The following is a 17,312-nucleotide window of genomic DNA, read 5'->3' on the forward strand; positions in this document are numbered from 1 at the left end:
CCTATCAGTGTCTGGGATTGCTTTGAAAATCTCGCAGAAACAATGCACTCTTGACCCAGACAAATGCACATTTGTATGTACCCGCAAACACTTGGAAAATATTTTACTGGGCTCTGGAGGTCCTGAAAACCCTTCACAGATCCACTGGAAATCCATACTTTCCATAATTTATGCCTGAGATGAAAGGAGATGCCCTTACAGGAGAATGGAAATGTGCATTTACCTGGCATGCAAGGAAGACGGCCTTGAAGTTGTTTGTTCATGATCCAGGACTCAAACATTCAAGAGATAAGTTCTATGACCACATAAAAAGAACTAAGCAAGAGCCCAAAAGGTCACTTTTTAAGGATGATGGAAAGTTTGGAGGAAATATTTGCTCATTGCCTGCACTCCTTTAAAACCAAATGTTTGGCTACAACTGTGTTGAAATTTTAAAGAGACAGCTTGTTGCTTCTCCTACCCCTTCTTGGACGTTTGACATTAGGCAGCATAGCGTTCAGAGAAAAGCAGTTCTCACCCTGCCTGGCTCCTTATCCTTCCACCCAGGGTGGAAATGAAGGATTAGAACTCAGATTTCCCCAGTTCATCCCAGGAAATAAAGCTGGCTAGTTACCCTGAACCCCAATCAAGGCAGCACAATAGCCAAGATGAGAAGGAAATCCTAGCAATAGAGAACTGTAGCAATTAGAACAGATATTCACCTCCTGAGCTTGGATCTTTCCTAGACGCCCTCCCCAACGAGCTTAGCTTAGATTTTCACAGAAATATGCTTGACAGAAATTAGGATAAGTTCCTTCTTCCTATGAGTTATCAATCTACTATGAATTCTGTAAGAAAAATTTTTAAATAAACTAGATTATTTTACTGCCTCAAGTGAGTTTCCCACATGACTAAAGTGAAAGGTGCTCTTCTCAGTATGGTATTCTAAGGAACAGATGATGCTTTTCATTCTGTGGTTTTTGGAAGCAAGCTCACTTTTTTTTTTTCATTGCATAAACCTATTTCTTTTTTCAAAGATATGTAAGTCTAGGAAAATGTAAAGGGAATAAATCTCATTCACATACAAATTAAGCCATAACTATCTCTGAATACCTCGTGTTCTAGTTTGCTAGCTACCGGAATGCAACACACCAGAGACGGATTGGCTTTTAATAAAAGGGGATTTATTTCATTAGTTCTTCAGAGGAAAGGCAGCTAACTTTCATCTGAGGTTCTTTCTTACGTGGGAAGGCACAGGGTGATCTGCTGGCCTTCTCCCCGGGCCTCTGGGTTCCAAAAACTTTCCCTGGGGTGATTTCTTTCTGCATCTCCAAAGGCCTGGGCTGAGCTGCAAGTGCTGAGATGAGGTATGCGGAGCTGCTTGGGCTGTGCTACATTGCACTCTCTCATTTAAGCACCAGCCAATTAAATCAAACATCATTCATTACAGCAGGCATGCCTCTTAGCTGACTGCAGATGTAATGAACAACAGATGAGGTTCACGTACCATTGGCTCATGTCCATAGCAACAGAACTAGGTACCTTCACCTGGCCTAGCTGACAACTGAATCTAACTACCACACCTAGTTTCCATCTTACCTTGGTATGATCTCCTTTAGTCCCTATTTGCACCTGTTTTCTCAGTTCCCCCAGCAATTTTCAAAATATAAAAGAAAGTCAGTGAGGGGAAGGAGTTGGAAACTTTCATGGGATCAAATTTGTATTTTCTAGACTATTGAACAAAATTGGAAGGTGGCCTTTTTATTGATTTACTTTGGGCATTTCTGCTTCTCTAGGTCTCAGGTTTAAACAGGAGTAAGATATTAGGGAAACAAGAGCAGAGAGAGGGAGAACCAGGCTTTTCTTTCTACCCCCCTTCATAATTGACATCTTACTTCCCCAAACAGTGAATGTCAACTCCAAGCACAAAATCTATCTCCTTGTGTTGGCCATAGATTGAAAGCCCACTAGCCATGGAGACAGACATCCTCTTTTGAAACTGCTCTTGCTCCTTGTCTTCTGTATGTGAGTAAATGCTGTCCTGTTCAGTGCCTGTGTGCATCGTGCTTGTGTTGGCCACCTCACGCCTGCAAACCATGGAGTGGGCTGGGACCCCAGGACTGTGTTCCTGTTGGCAGGCATTGAGGGGCTCTTTGCTACCATCCATGCAGTGAGACCACTCCCTGGTGGTGGTAATGGGTGTTGCTCTTTCTGACCGGCAATGACTCAGTTGAGCCACCACTTGTCCATCAATTGCACACTCTTTAACAGGGACATAAGAGTCCAGGCTTTGACTCGCAGTTGGGTAGTTTCCCAGAAGCAGCACCATCATGCCGGGAAGCATCCATCTGAAACACAGAGCACACATTCTGACAGCTGCTTTTCTCATTCTGTCTCCTTGGCTCCAGCTACTGCCTCCTTCCCTCTGCCATGGCTGCAACTCAGAATCTGAAACAGAGAGAGGATGCAGAGGGAACCACAGAAACCAACAAATAAAAGAAATAATATGTTTCAGAAAATGTTTGATGTCCATTTGTCTTGGAAGAGGCTGCCCAGGTTACTTTGGCACAAGTTAGGGATATGTAAACTCAATACTGAAACAAACTGAAAGACATAGGTTGTGCTTTCTGGCTATTACATATCTAATTTAATGTGGCCTCTGAGAAATTTCTAGTAAATAGAATATTAAATTAAGTCCCCAGTGGCCTACTTTTACTCTCATTTTAGCCGGAGGCTTTTATTTTCTTTCCCATCCAATTTGCATATACTGCATAACATTATAAAAATATGAAAGGAAATTTTCAAAAAAGAAAATAACTGATTTTCCTACTATAAAATGAAATAATCATTTCTCTTTTAAATATTTTTCTCATTGTGACTATCATGTTTGAACAGGTATTTTTAACAGTGTGATTTTGTCAGTAATTTATTGCACATCTTTTCAATTTATGAGTATAAATTCAGCATGATAACTTCTGTGATCATTTATACTCATAGATGTTCTGTGTGGTAAATGTAATCTCATGCTCTTTATCAAATTCCTTGGAAAAATCTATTAATAAACCAAAGTTTTAATAATGGAATAATTTTTTGTCTCAATCTAGATTCTAACACATGGTCAGTAAATCATTACTTTATAAAATGAAGCTGGTACATCATATTTATGTTTGAAAGTATGTTTGATTTTTCTTTGCATTCTACTAAATTCTTTTTTATCGTCTTTCTATTATTTTAATTTCCATATACTTATTTTAATTGTTTATATCCTTTGATAAAAGATAACATGCCAGGTATATTCATTGGGTCCTGAACTAGGATAAGTTGAGGAGAGTTTATTTATGGAAAGACTGATAGGATGCAAGAAGATTGCAGGGCTTCCACAAAGGATAGTGCTACATAAGACCTGTTGGGTACACCCTTGGGCTCAAAAGGACTAGAGGAAGGACTGCTCTTCAAAAACTAGAGGAAGGACTGCTCTTCAAAAATGAGAGCTGGAAAACAACAGTGATGTTTTGTAGGGGAACCCTGCCAGCATAAAGTTACCTCACCTTGAAAATAACAGGTGAAGACATCCCCTCGCCTCTCTCTGCTCTTCTTCTGCTTTTCTGCCACCAGAAAACCCAACCAGAAGTTCAAGGGCATCAGAGCCCACCAGTGTAAGCTCCTGGGCAGAGAGCAAGATAAGAAGAGCCTGAATTTGGAAAACAGAGTAAAGAACTGGAGAGAATATTTTTGAACCCTGTTTGTTGGACAGTGTGCCAACATGCCATGGGAACTTGACATCTCTTATTATTCTTCTGATTCCTGATGTGTTCTGATTGGCATTTTGTTATAAAAATTTTCTGACTTGTCATCATTGAATTTTTAATAATAGGCTTAAAATGTATTCAGTGCAGTTGTAAACAATAGAGAGTTTAGTGTTGTCTTTATACAAATTCCCTCACGATTACAATTTGCACAGTACTTTCTTTTCCAAAATTGCTTTTGAGAAAACTCTTCAAGGCTTAACTTAACCTTTATCTCAATAGCATTAGGAATGAAGCACTCTTTTCAAATACTGCTCACAATTCATTTTTAATTGCTCTTTAAAGAGCAATACTTGAAAATCTTCCCACAGCAAGAACCAAATTATTTCCTTTTTTTTTCTGCAGAAGAAAATGGGATGGAGGTAAACCAGGGCAGGCAGATACACACATACGGTTGTTTACATGACGGTATATCTTTAGGGACGTGTTGTAGTTGTTCTGTTTTCCCAAACCAAGTATGTTCTTTCTGGTGGGCCACCTGAGGCTGCCCTTTGATGCACAAAAAAAAAAAAAAAAAAAAAAAATCTCTTTATTGCCCTCCTTCACCCCACACAAGCAATCCAAGAACAGATTTTTATGATGGTTGCTTCAGGTCAATGTCAGCTACAGGTGCAATTATAATGGGTAAAAGTAATTCTGATCTTTTCAGATTTAAAGAGAACTTTCCACTTTACCCATTTACCAACATGAGTGGCATCTAAATTGTGTATATATAGTTGCTTAATGTATGAGCAAATTTTGGGTAAATGCACTTTTCTTTTGGAACAAGCCCTAGCTCTTTTGCTTAAGACAATGTTTGGTGGGGATTGATATCCTGTGAGTCACACACAGCATGCTTTTGCATTACTACTACCATTTAAATTTACATCAGAGTATCTTAAGGCAGTTTTCTCCAAACAGGGTGCCTGTCAGAATCAACCAAGAACCATTTGATAAAAAGAAAAATAAAATGCCCAGATTTATTCCGGGATAATTGAATCAAACTAATTCTACATTCTAGCTTTTTAAAGTCCTTCTATTTTTTTTATCGAATACCCAGCCAGCCACATTGGGAAAACTGCAGTATTGAATTATTTTAAATATTCTGTTATGTGACTAACATTAATTTCAAGAAACTGAAGAAGAGGTGTTGATTCTATTTTATTCATCAATTTCTTCTGGTAACTAGTTTTCATAACTTTCAATTTTATTTGAAATTAAATTTTAATTTCTCGTATAAGATGAAGATCACAACCCCCAGAGAGTGAAAAACAGGCAGCTTGGGATGGTAGGTTTCATATAAAATAGACCACCAATTTCATTAGCTGGAGATAGGACAACCCAGTAAGTGAAAATTGAATACTTAAATTAAGAAGAAAAGATTGTCAACTGGATTAGGAAAAGACCTAATTCTATACAGCTCACAAAATACATACTTCAAATTGCAAGAGTGCAGCACATTTTAATGTGGACATCACATTGATAGAATGAAGGGCCATCTTAATAAATGAAAAAAATAATAAAAGCAATATTCATTAATGATAAGTACTCTTAGCGAACTTTCTTAATGTGATAAAGTAGAACTATAAAAACAAGCCAACAAACAAAAATTAAATCAAGCGTCATAACCCAAAGATTTCAAACTCTTCCTCTGAGATCAGAAAAAATATAAGAATGCCTGTATTCCCCTTTTTTATTAAACCCTGTAGTGGGGAATTCTAGCCAGCACAATAAATGCAAAGAAAATAGAGATTGAAAAGAGAGAACAAAATTATCGTTACTTATAGATGACAAGGCTCTGTATGTAAAAAATCCAAAAGAATCTAAAGATTCTAGAAGTAATAAGCAAATTCATCAAGGGTAACCAATTATTAGAAAATGAAATTTAATGAAAAAAGACTATTTATTAAAACATCTAAAACATCAAATATAGGAAAAAGAGCAAACAAAGCTATGCTAGTGAACTCAACTGATGTCGTTGCAATTTGTGCTCCTAATCCCCCTAGGCTGCACTGCCTCCTGAAATGGGTGACTCCACTTAAGCCTGCTACTCCAGAGGTGTTTTCTTTGCTCGAACAGATTACTGCAGTCTCTGGTCCTTGGAATGGTACCATTGGCCTGAAAAGGTCATTTTCTTCCCCATTGCAATGCCTGGTTGCACCAGATCAATTGCCTCCATTCACCTAGCCAGGGGAGCAGCTTGCCTTTTCCTCTGTCCTCAAGGACCTGTGAGCTCTCTGGCTCCATGTGACTCTGACTCCTCATCCCACAGAATTTTTATTGATACACTCCACAACAAGACCTAGGGTACAGATCGTTCCTGGATTGTTAAGAAGAAGGGGTTAGATTCATGAAAAGAGTTAATAAAGTTGTTGAATCTAGGATTTATGAAGGTATTCTCTGCAGAAATAAGAATATGTTGCTACGCCGTGAACCTCCTCCCTCTAAAAACATGGCATGATGCCACGTGATATCCTTGCCTGATTCAAACAGCATATACCTCTTTTGCATATTTTACTCTGACCCAAAAGGCTGATGGATGTGAGAGCTGCTGGTGAACTGCAGAGCTGCAGTCCTGTCATTTGGCCGAAGCAGCACCAGCAGAGCAGAATGTTCTACGTGGCCAAGTGCAGCCCTGATAGAAGAATCACAATGGAGGGCCCAGGAATCCTTTTAACAAAGCCCATCCACTTATAACTATTTTCCTTTTGTGGAAACAGCTCTTAGTTTACTAATCTACTGAAAACCAAATACTTAACTATGAGACACGAGGTGACCAAGGGACCCAAGACGTCCTTCATTAATTGCTTTCTTTCTGATTCACCCACTGATAGTGTCAGCAGGCCCAGAAGCTTTCCTTGAACAGATGGAGGTGTTATACAAAGAACCTGCTTCGAGCTGGCCCTGAAGTGCCAGTGAAGTGCCCTCATGGCTGGTCAGCTGCCCCTCAACCCACAGCTTAGACTCAGGGAGAATTCCTTATGACCACTTGGCAGAGAAATACACACCTCAGCTCTCTTTTGGAGATGGTCCTGAACAATAGTTAGGAAGGTCTGGAGAGGATCATTGGTCATTTATCATTCCCATTTCAACTCAAAGTCACCTTCACAGAGAGACCTTCTTTAGTTAACCTTTCTATGTAAAGAAGCACCACACTTAATACCACATCACAGTATTTTACTGTCATTATAAGGCCTAGAATATAAAAATGTCTTTCATGGGATAGTTTTCCAATTATTTAGATCTTTAATTTCTTTCAACAATGTTTTATAGTTTTCAAGTATAAGTTTTGCACTTTTTGTTAAATGTATTCCTGAATATTTTATTGTTTTTGAAGATTTGGTCAATGAAATTGTTCCTTTAATTTTATTTTTGGATTTTTAATTCAAAGTATATAGAGATGCAATTGACTTTTGTAGATTTATCTCATATGCTGAAACCTTGATAAATTTTATTAGTTCAATAGTATTTTAATGGACTTCTGAAGATTTTCTACATATAGGATTATGTCATCTATGAATTGGGATAATTTTACTTCTTTGCAATCTGGATGGAAAATCCAGTCCAATGTCATATAGAAGTAGCAAGAGGGAATATGTGTATCTTGTTCCTCATATTAAAGGAAAAGCATTCAGTCTTTCATCAAAAGGTATGATGGTGGCTATGGGATATTCATATCAACACTTCATTAGGTTAAAGAATTTCTCTTCTAATCCTAATTGAGCATTTTTTACATTGAAAGGATTTTGCGAATTTCTACAAAATGATTATATGTTTTTCCCTTTATTCAGTTAACATAGTATTCCAAATTAATTGACTGTGGATTTTAAATCTGGACTAAATTCCACTTGATAATGATGTACAATTCAATTACATGTTGTTGGAGTCTGTTTGATAATATTTTGATGAGTGGTTTTGCATTTAAAAGATAGCAATATTAAATTAAATATTAAATATCAATATTAAAAAATATTAAAAGAGATATCAGTCTGTAGTTTTCTTTCACTTTGATGTCTTTCTCTACTTTTGTTATCAGGGTTTGCTGGATTCATAGAATTAAATTGAGAAATGTTTCTATTTCTATTTGTTTTAAGAGCTTATGGAGAATTAGTGCTAATTCTTCTGTAAATGTTTCATAGAATTCAGTAGTGAAACTGGCCCTGAACATTGCTTTGTGAGATGTCTCTAGATTTTTAATTTAATTATCTTTAGTTGTTATAGATCTTTTCAAATTTTCTATTTCTCTTTAAGACACTCTTGGTAGTCTGTGTATTGCTAGGAAGTTTTCCTTTTCATCTAATTTATGTAATTTGTTGGCATATATATTTTCACTCATATTTCTGTAAAATCAGTAGTGATGTCGCATTTTTCAAACAACTAGCTTATAGTTTTACTGATTTTATCTATTTCAGTTATTTTCACTATAGTACTTATCATTTCTGTCTTTCTGCTCTCTTTGGGTTTCATTTGCTCTTTTAATCCAGTTTCTTAAACTAGAAGGTAGGCTCTTTTCTTAAATTTGCATTTCCTTCTAAGCACTGCTTTAGCTATAAACCACAAGTTTTGGTATGAATTCCAATGTGATTTCTTCTTTGACTCTTGGTTATTTATGAATGTGCTGCTTATTTTACACATTTTTGTGACTTCCCCAAAGCACCCCATGTTAGTTATTTCTATTTCATTCCATTTTTTTATTAAGGAACATACTTTGTCTGATTCCAATCCTTTCAAATGTCTTAAGGTGTTTTTTTGTTTGTTTGTTTTTTATGGCTAGCATGTGATCTATCCTAGAGAATGGTCCGTGTGCACTTGCAAGGATTATCTATTCTGCTGTCGTTGGATGGAGAGTTCTTCGGATGTCTGTTACGTCCATTTGGGTTACAGTGTTGTTCAAGCCTTCGGTTCTTGTTTCTTCTGTAAATTAAAAATCTGCTATTGAAAGTGGGCTATGTAAACCTCCAAATATTTTTGTTTGTCTTTTTCTTCCTTCAATGTCATCCATTTTCAACCCATGTGTTTTTAGGCTCATATATGTTTGTAATTATTGTATCTTCTTGAAAGATTGACCCCTTTATCATTATAAAATGTCTCCTTTATATCTCTAGTAAGCATTTTTGCTTTAAATTCTATTTTGTCTGATATTAAGATACCCACTTTAGCTCTTTTATAGTTGCTGCATGTAGTGAATATGTTTTAAATTTTACTTTAAAATTTTTATTTCTTTTAATCTAAAGTGTATGTCATGAAGATGGCATAAAGTTGGATCTTGTGTTTTATCCAGTCTGACAATTTTTTCCTTTTGATTAGGCTTTCAATGCATTCCCACTTGTTGTTGTTATGATTGGATTTACATCTGCCATTTTGATTTAGGTTTTCTATTTGCCTACAATCTCTCTTCTTCCTTTGCGCTTTCTTTTGCATTATGTGACAATTTTCTAGTGTAACATTTTATTCCTATAATGGATTTTAACAATTTGTTGAGTTGTTTTCTCAGTGGTTGTTTTAGGGTTTACACTACATACATATCTTGTTGGAATTTATTTCATGTTTTGTATTAAAATAATTTCAATGAGATATAGCAACTTTACACCGATATAGCTCCATTTCCTCCTCCCCTTGTTTTTCTTGATATTATTGTTACACAGATTACATTTCTATATTTTACACACCTAGCAGTATATTGTCATATTTACTACGTTATATACTTTTATGTCTCTTAAAGACATATAGAAAAGAAAAGAGAGCAAGTGCATATTTAGAGTTTGTTAGAACAACATTTTTATTTCTAATTTGAGTTTCTTCTTCTTTATTCTTGTGGTTGCAAATTACCTTCTATACCATTTCCTTATTCCAATATATCTCTGCTCCCACTCACCTCCTTTGTGTTTTTTTTGTAAATACATTTTAAAAAGACCTAGCAATGAAATTATGTATGCATTGTATTATACATTTAATTTTTAAATCATATGTGAAAAGAAAGGAAATAGCATATATATTTATAATGTCTTTACAATTACCTACATAATGACCTATATTGACACTTTTTGTGTATGTACATGCATGCGTGTGCAGATTCTAATTATTGTTTGGACTCACCTGCTTCCAGCCTGAAGAACTTCTTTTAGTATTTCTTGCAGATCACCTCTGCTAACAACAGATTCTTTCGGTTTTCACTTATCTGGGAATGTCTTTCCTTCAACTTCATTTTTGAAAAGTGGTTTTGCTGGTTATGTGATTCTTGTTTGAAGGTGTTTTTCCATTTGGCGCCTTTAATATTTCATCTCTTCTAACTTCCGTTATTTCTGATTAGAATGCATCTGCTAATTTTACTGGGGTTCCCTTCTGTAAGGGGAATCATTTTTCTCTTGCTGCTTTTAAAGCTTTCTCTTTTTCTTGGTATTTCAACATTTTTACTGTGATGTATCTGGGGTAGATCTCCTTGTTTTTGTCCTATTGGGAATTTATTGGGATTCCTGGATGTGAGAATCAATGGTTTTCATCAAATTGAAGAGTTTTCAGATATTATGTCTTCGTAAACTTACAAAGAAAGTACCAAATAGAGGCAGAGTAGTTATAATGTAATTGGAGATACCAGGATAAGGCAAAGCCAAATAGAACCATCTGGATCCATAACCATCCCAACTGATCAGAGAAACTGTGAACACACCCAAGGCTACACACTCTGAGAAGCAGCACTGGAGGTTGCAGAGCATGGGAAAATATAAACTACTCTAGTTAAGTTGCAAAACAAGTTAATAAGCAAGTGAAAAGCTAAAAACATCAAAAAAAGGCCCAATGTGTGTGTATAGGGGTTGACTTGCTACAATTTATTATCTAAAATGGCCAGTGTACAGCAGAAAGTTGTAAGGTACACAAAGAAAAAGGAAATTGTAGCCAATATACAGAAAAAAAGACAGGATATACATATGCTGTATTTGGTGGGCCTAGATGTTGGAATTAGCAGATGAAGACTTCAAAGCAATTATTATAAATAAGTTCAAGTAGCTAAAGGAAATCATATTTAAATGTCAAGTCCAATAGTCTCAGCCTGCACCTTCTGGCTTAAAGCATCTGCCCTATAAGTGGGGGAGGATGGTGATGAAGGCAAGGCTATTTACTTAGGTTAGATTACATGATGTGTAAGTAAAACTGTTTAAAAAATAATCAGAAAGAAACAAGTGCTAGAGAAAATGTGGAGAAAGAGCTGTACCTATTCACTGTTGATAGGGAAGCTGATAGATGCAGTCCCTCCAGAAGGTAGCATGGTGGTTCCACAGGAGATAGGGATGGGGTTGCCATATGATCCTGCAACCAAGTTGCCAGGTATATACCTGGAGGAACTGAGAGTGGGGACATGAATGGATATTTGCACATGGTGTTTATGATGGCAGTATTTGTGATTCCCAATGGATGGAGTTTGCCTAAGGGCACAATAACTGAAGAATGGAAGGGATAACTGTGATGTTTACATACAATGGATTACTGAATGGCTGCAAGAAAGAATGAAAGTGTGAGACATGCAACTAGGTGTCCTTGAGGACAGTATGTTGAATGAAATGCCAGAAACAAAAAGACAAATATTATCATTCCTCACTCATATGAGCTAACTATAATTGACAAACTTGGAGAAATGAAGTTGAGAGCATGGGTGTTAGGTTGGGGCCTATTGTAAAGGGTCCTAGACTGTAAACTCTTACAGCAGTCATATCTATTCTGGAGTTGTAGCTATTACTTCTAAATTCAGAGAGATTGAGCTATTTGTGTATAACCTGGTTATTCCCTGAAACTTTGGGTATTTATGTGACCTGAGACTCAGAGTTAGAGCTCTGAAGCTATGAAAGTCAGCAGTACCCCATACAGTACCATTAAAAAAACTGAAAAAGTGATGAGACTTCAACCAGAGATATGAATTAAGCTGATCTGGGTAGGACTAAGGTAAATCAGAATAAAGGGTAAAAGGATGATATGGTCCATATTTTAAGATTTCAAGTTCTACGTGAGACCAAAAAGAGAGATGTTTATTTCATGCAAACTTTTTATTTTGGGTAATGTATTATCTAATTTTTTTTGTATGGTTAGTTTATTTGAACACCATTATTACATGTAATCCTGAATAGGGAATGAAATCTTGTTGGTTTGTACAGGTTCATGTGGTACCCCGATACATAATTTGAGCAGAGAATAAAAAAAGTATTTGCAAAGTCCCCTTGGAGGGCTGGGGAGAAAGTAGGAAATATTCAACTTCCCCATTTGGGGAATTCCTGATATTTTCACAAGCAGTGGGGACAACCAATTCAATAGGCTGAGCCCTCAATCCTAGTGTTTGACCCCATGAAATGTATTACGTATTCCTGCAAAGGAGAAGCTAAGCCTATTTATAATTAAGAGTCACCCCCCGGAGAACCTCTTTTGTTGCTCAGATGTGGTCTCTCTCTAAGCTAACCCTGCAGGTAAACTCACTGCCCTCCCCCCATGGGACATGACTCCCGGAGGTTTAAATCTCCCTGTCAATGTGGAACAGGACTCATGGGATGAGTTTGGGACCCAGCATTATGGGATTGAAAAAGCCTTCTTGACCAAAAGGGGAAGAGAGAAATGAGACAAAATAAAGTTTTAGCGACTGAGAGATTTCAAACAGAATAGAGCAGTTATCCTGGAGGTCATTCTTACATATTATACAGATTTACCTTTTTAGTTTTGGGTGTATTGGAGTGGCTAGAGGAAAGTACTTAAAACTTCTGAATTGTGTTCCAGTAGCCTTGATTCTTGAAGAAGATTGTGTAACTATATAGCTTTTATAGTGTGATTGTGTGACTGTGAAAACCTCTTGTCTGATACTCCTTTTATCTAGGGTATAAGCAGATGAATAAAAAATAAGGGAAATAAATAGATAAATAATATGGGGAAATAAGGTGCAAAAAAATTGGGTAAAATGAAATAGTAGTGGTCAATGAGAAGGAGAGGTAAGGGGTATGGGATGTATGAGTTTTTCCTTTTTTCTTTTTATTTCTTTTTCTGGAGTGATGGAAATGGGCTAAAAATGATCGTGGTGAAGAATACATGATGATGTGGTGATATTGTGAGCCATTGATTGTATACTGTGAATGGACTTTGTGTGTGTGAAGATTTCTCAGTAAGGAAAATATTTTTTTAAATAGCCATACAGTTAACCCTTATTTCTTAATGTATCCACTTTAGAGAGTACATATTGATTCCCTGCTATGAAAATGTGAGGAAATAATGCTTTTCTTGTTACAAATAAGTCCTATTTACTTTAATATCTACAATTGTTCATTTCTGATGTAACCATCAGTGGATACATATTACCTGGATATTATGCATTCTAGTCACCTCATTTGCATTATGGAGACAAATTGATAAGAGAAGGAACAGAAAATAAGATGAAATGTTTTCTGTCTGGGTTGCCCTAAAAGCTGAAACTAAGGTAGAGGCATAGTGCTACTCCTTTTGTTAGAGAGTGTGTTCCCAGCAATAAGAATGAGGGACAAGTAAGAGAACCAGGGAAGCAAGGAGAGCCAATGCAAACATGTACTATTAAGTTCATTCATCCATAAATGTGACTAATTGCTGGACCCATAGGGCCATTCTGTCAAAAAAAATGTATAGGTTGAATGTCAGGGCAACCCTAAGAAAAGGAGAAAAAAATATTGACTGGTTCACATTTCCCAGTGGTCAAAGGTTTATCACAAGGAGTATTATTCTCTCATCCTTCTCAGTTCTAAGCGCATGGTCCCAGGCACCAGATGGAGCCTTGGAGACACCTCAGCAGCCTGACTCCCATCCTTGGGCTGGAGGTGAGCTGAGAGTTAGGAGATGAAGTGCTCTCGGGTTGTGCCTGTCTAGAGTTGGTCAAAGCTCAGAAAGCACTGGAACCAGAGATAGCCAGGGCTGAAAGAATCTTCAGTGGTACATGCAAGATGCTGGATAGAGTAGAATACTTCATGGCTCCAAACAAAAGACATACCTTCGTGGTGATTGTGGAAATGGATCCTTGAGGGGACCGAGCTTCGAGAAGAGGATTTACAATTTCAATCCTGGACATGGTGACTGTTTTAGTTTACTAAAGTTGCTGAAATGCAAAATGCTAGAAATGTGTTGGCTTTTAGGTGGGGATTTATTAGCTTACAAATTTATAATTCTTAGGACATGAAAGTGTCCAAATCAAGGCCTCAGCAGAGGATACGTGGTTTCCTCTGTTGTGTGACGAGGCACATGCCAGTGTCTGCTAGTCCTTCTCTTCCAGGTTCAGCTGCTTTTAGCTTCTGGCTGCTCAGTTTGTGCCTTTTTTCTGAGCTTCTGGGTGAGTTCTTCTCTCCAAGCTTCTCTAGCTTTTTACCTGTCTCGGCTTCTCTGGGAGCTTTCTTCTGTCTTTTATCCTTTTATACGAACTCCAGTAAGAGGATTAAGACCCACCCTGACTGAAGTGGGTCATGTGTCAAGTTAAGATCCTATTCAACAAAATATCCTACTTACAATAGGTCCACACCCACAGGACTGGATTCGCTGGTCTTTTCTGGACATGATCTCTCCTGGAGGTCAGATAGCTTCAAGCAGTCCCAGATGTATGAGCAGGAAATTGGCTATATACAATCCGGAGATCAGTAACAGAGGTCAGACTGGAGATATACATATACATGCAGTAGTCATAGAAGCCATGAATTTACATGAAAGTACCTGGGGTAGAATATGGAATGATAACTGACGAGCTCTGGCTGAGCTTTGAGGACTCCCTAAATCTTGAGTATTTAAAGGTAAGTAAGCAGAGGAAGCACATTTATAAACCTTGCCATGCGGAAGAGGATGGAAGGAGGAATCACCACCATTAAGTACCAACTGCTTGGACATTATCCCATCATGTATTGTGAATTTTAGGACTTACCTCCCAGGACTGTTCTTCATCTTTGACTTTTGACATAATTCCATGTAATAACCCATCCAGAAACCTGGGTTTATAATTACAGACATCCTTAAGTTCTGGGACCTGAACTTTCATTTTGCTATTAGCCCAACAATAACCCTGGACCTTGCTTATATTTGGAACAACCCCACCTCAGAAATCTCAAACTGCAATTTCCTTTTATCAAAACAATCCAAGTTTATCTGGAAAATATCCAGTTATGTCAGCTGTCTTGATCTAATTATTAATATTGAAATGCCTCCATTTTCATTTCAAATATCTCCTCTTCTTTTGTCCTAACAGAATCTTGGTTTTACTTAGTTTTCTATATCACTCATGATTTCAAAGGAATATTGGCCCCTTGCACCGCATCATGTTTGGGTCTGATTTGTCTAAAATGAAGCCTTTTTACCGTGTCTAAATTTGGTGACTGAATTAGTGCTGTGATCTAATGCTAAGCAATGAGATGTGAGGGCAAATAGGCTAATGGGTTCTGGAAAATGTCTTACTCTCAGAACATGTCATAAGAAGCCACTGTCTCTTTTCTTCCTTGGACTGTGTTATGTTTTCATGTAACTCTTGGACTTGCTGCAGCCACCTTGCTACCAGCCCGAGAATGAATGCAATGTTAGAGGAACAAGGGCAGAGAGATGGAAAGACGTGGGAGCCTGATAACACTGTTGAACCATCTGTTCAACTAACACTGACACCCTCCCTAGCTCAAGATTTTCGGTTCTGTGGCATAATTAATGTCCTTATTATAGCTATATTCTAGCTTCAATTTGTTGTTCAGTTTGTTGAGGTTCTTTCTTTTGTGAGGATGGGAGTGATGATATAAATTCTTTAAATGTCTGAGCCGAAAGAGGACGGTCATCTATGCAATGTTAGTTTCTGATATACTAAGGCAAACTTATTACAAAATTATAATCCTTATTTTGATTATTGCTGCATATAAATAAATTTTAAATAATGAAATTTTTAAAAATAAAGTATTTAATATGAATGTTTATTTTCTTGCAGGTGCTGTGTAGGGATAAGGTAGATTGCTGCTTGACTTCCATTTCACTCTCCTTCTATTGTTCCTCCTTATCCTGCAAAGGATGGAAAGGCTAAAATGCCATTTTCCTGACTTTCTTGCAGGGAGGGTATTGCATGTGACTTTGGTTTAACTAATTAGATGAACTCTTTCCATACCAGGGAGGGAAAAGGTGTGGCCACATTTCTGATTATTTTGTTTCTGCCATACATTGCATCTGCCTTTTATTTGCTTTTGTTTCTTTGTGTGTATGTCTGTGAACAATAATTGAGTTCCCAGGATCCATTTACTACCTTCACAGATGTCAAAGAAGAGGAACTCCTTTGTGCTGGTGGATCACACTGGAGTCAGCAGCAACAGCTGAGGTTTGAAACTGCTAGGCATCAATCGTGGTGACAGCCATGACGTTGCAAAGCCAGTGGCTTCCTGGTTGTAGAAGCAGCAACCTCTCTCTCTCAGGGGCCTGACTCTAGGATTTGGTCTGGGTATTATCCTGCATGTTCAACCTAGACAAGTGCTTTCAATCTAATTGCACATTAGAATCACCTAGAGACTATCTGAGAATACCACTACCCAAGCCCCAGAGAGTTATTATGCTGTCATCCCTGGAAGCGGATCCAGGAAATGGACTCTGAAAACCTCCCCAGCTGATTCCCATTGCCAGGAGAGGGTTGAGAACCTCTGATCTGCAGTCTGTCCCTCCAGCCCTCCCAACAAATCGAGAGGCCATTTGCCTTCCGGTAATAAGTATTTTCCTACTAAACTAGCTAGAATAGATTCTGTTTTCTGAAAATGAACCCTGACTAATTACACATTTTTTCTGCAATCGGTTGATTTCCGGGGAACAACGAAAGAGTAAGAAGGCATTAATATTGAGAAATGGCATGCTTTCATTTTCCCCTTTGTCAAGGAGAGAACTTGTATTATAGTTTTATATCACTGAGTTTACTGAAGTTTCTCTTGGATGTGGCTTAAGCATAATGGAATGATGGGTTATTAAATAGCAGAACTATAAGGCATTTTCAGTGCAAAAACACAATCCTCAGCAAAAACAATAGCAATCAAGTCTGCCCTTGGACAAATTGATGAATGGCCTTATGGTCTCTATTTTGTTCATAAGTGATATTTCCAGACTCCAAGGGCTAATTTGCTTTCCTTAAGGGGTTGTCAATTTATCTAAGTTGTTCATTAATAACGATCTAATTGTTGGCCCAGTTAAAGGAACTGCAGGGCCGCTTGTAGAAACAAAATACTTCAAGTCAAAAAGGATGACTATTTTTTTAATGTGGTAGCATACATATATAACTTAAAATGTGACATTTTAACCATTTAACCATTTTTAAGTGTAGAATTATATTAATTATATTTACAATGCTGTGCTACCATTATTACCTCTAATTACCAAAACTTTTTTTCACCCAAAATAGAAACTCTGTATCCATTAAACAATAGCTTTCCATTCCCTCTCCCCCTGACCTTGATAACCTCCTTTAATTTCTGTCTCTATGAATTTGCTTATTCTAGATATTTCATATAAGCAGAATCATACAGTATTTCTCCTTTTGCAGCTGGCTTATTTCACTCAACCTAGTAA

This window comes from Tamandua tetradactyla, chromosome 2 (assembly GCF_023851605.1).
Source record: "Tamandua tetradactyla isolate mTamTet1 chromosome 2, mTamTet1.pri, whole genome shotgun sequence".
Lineage (NCBI taxonomy): Eukaryota > Metazoa > Chordata > Mammalia > Pilosa > Myrmecophagidae > Tamandua > Tamandua tetradactyla.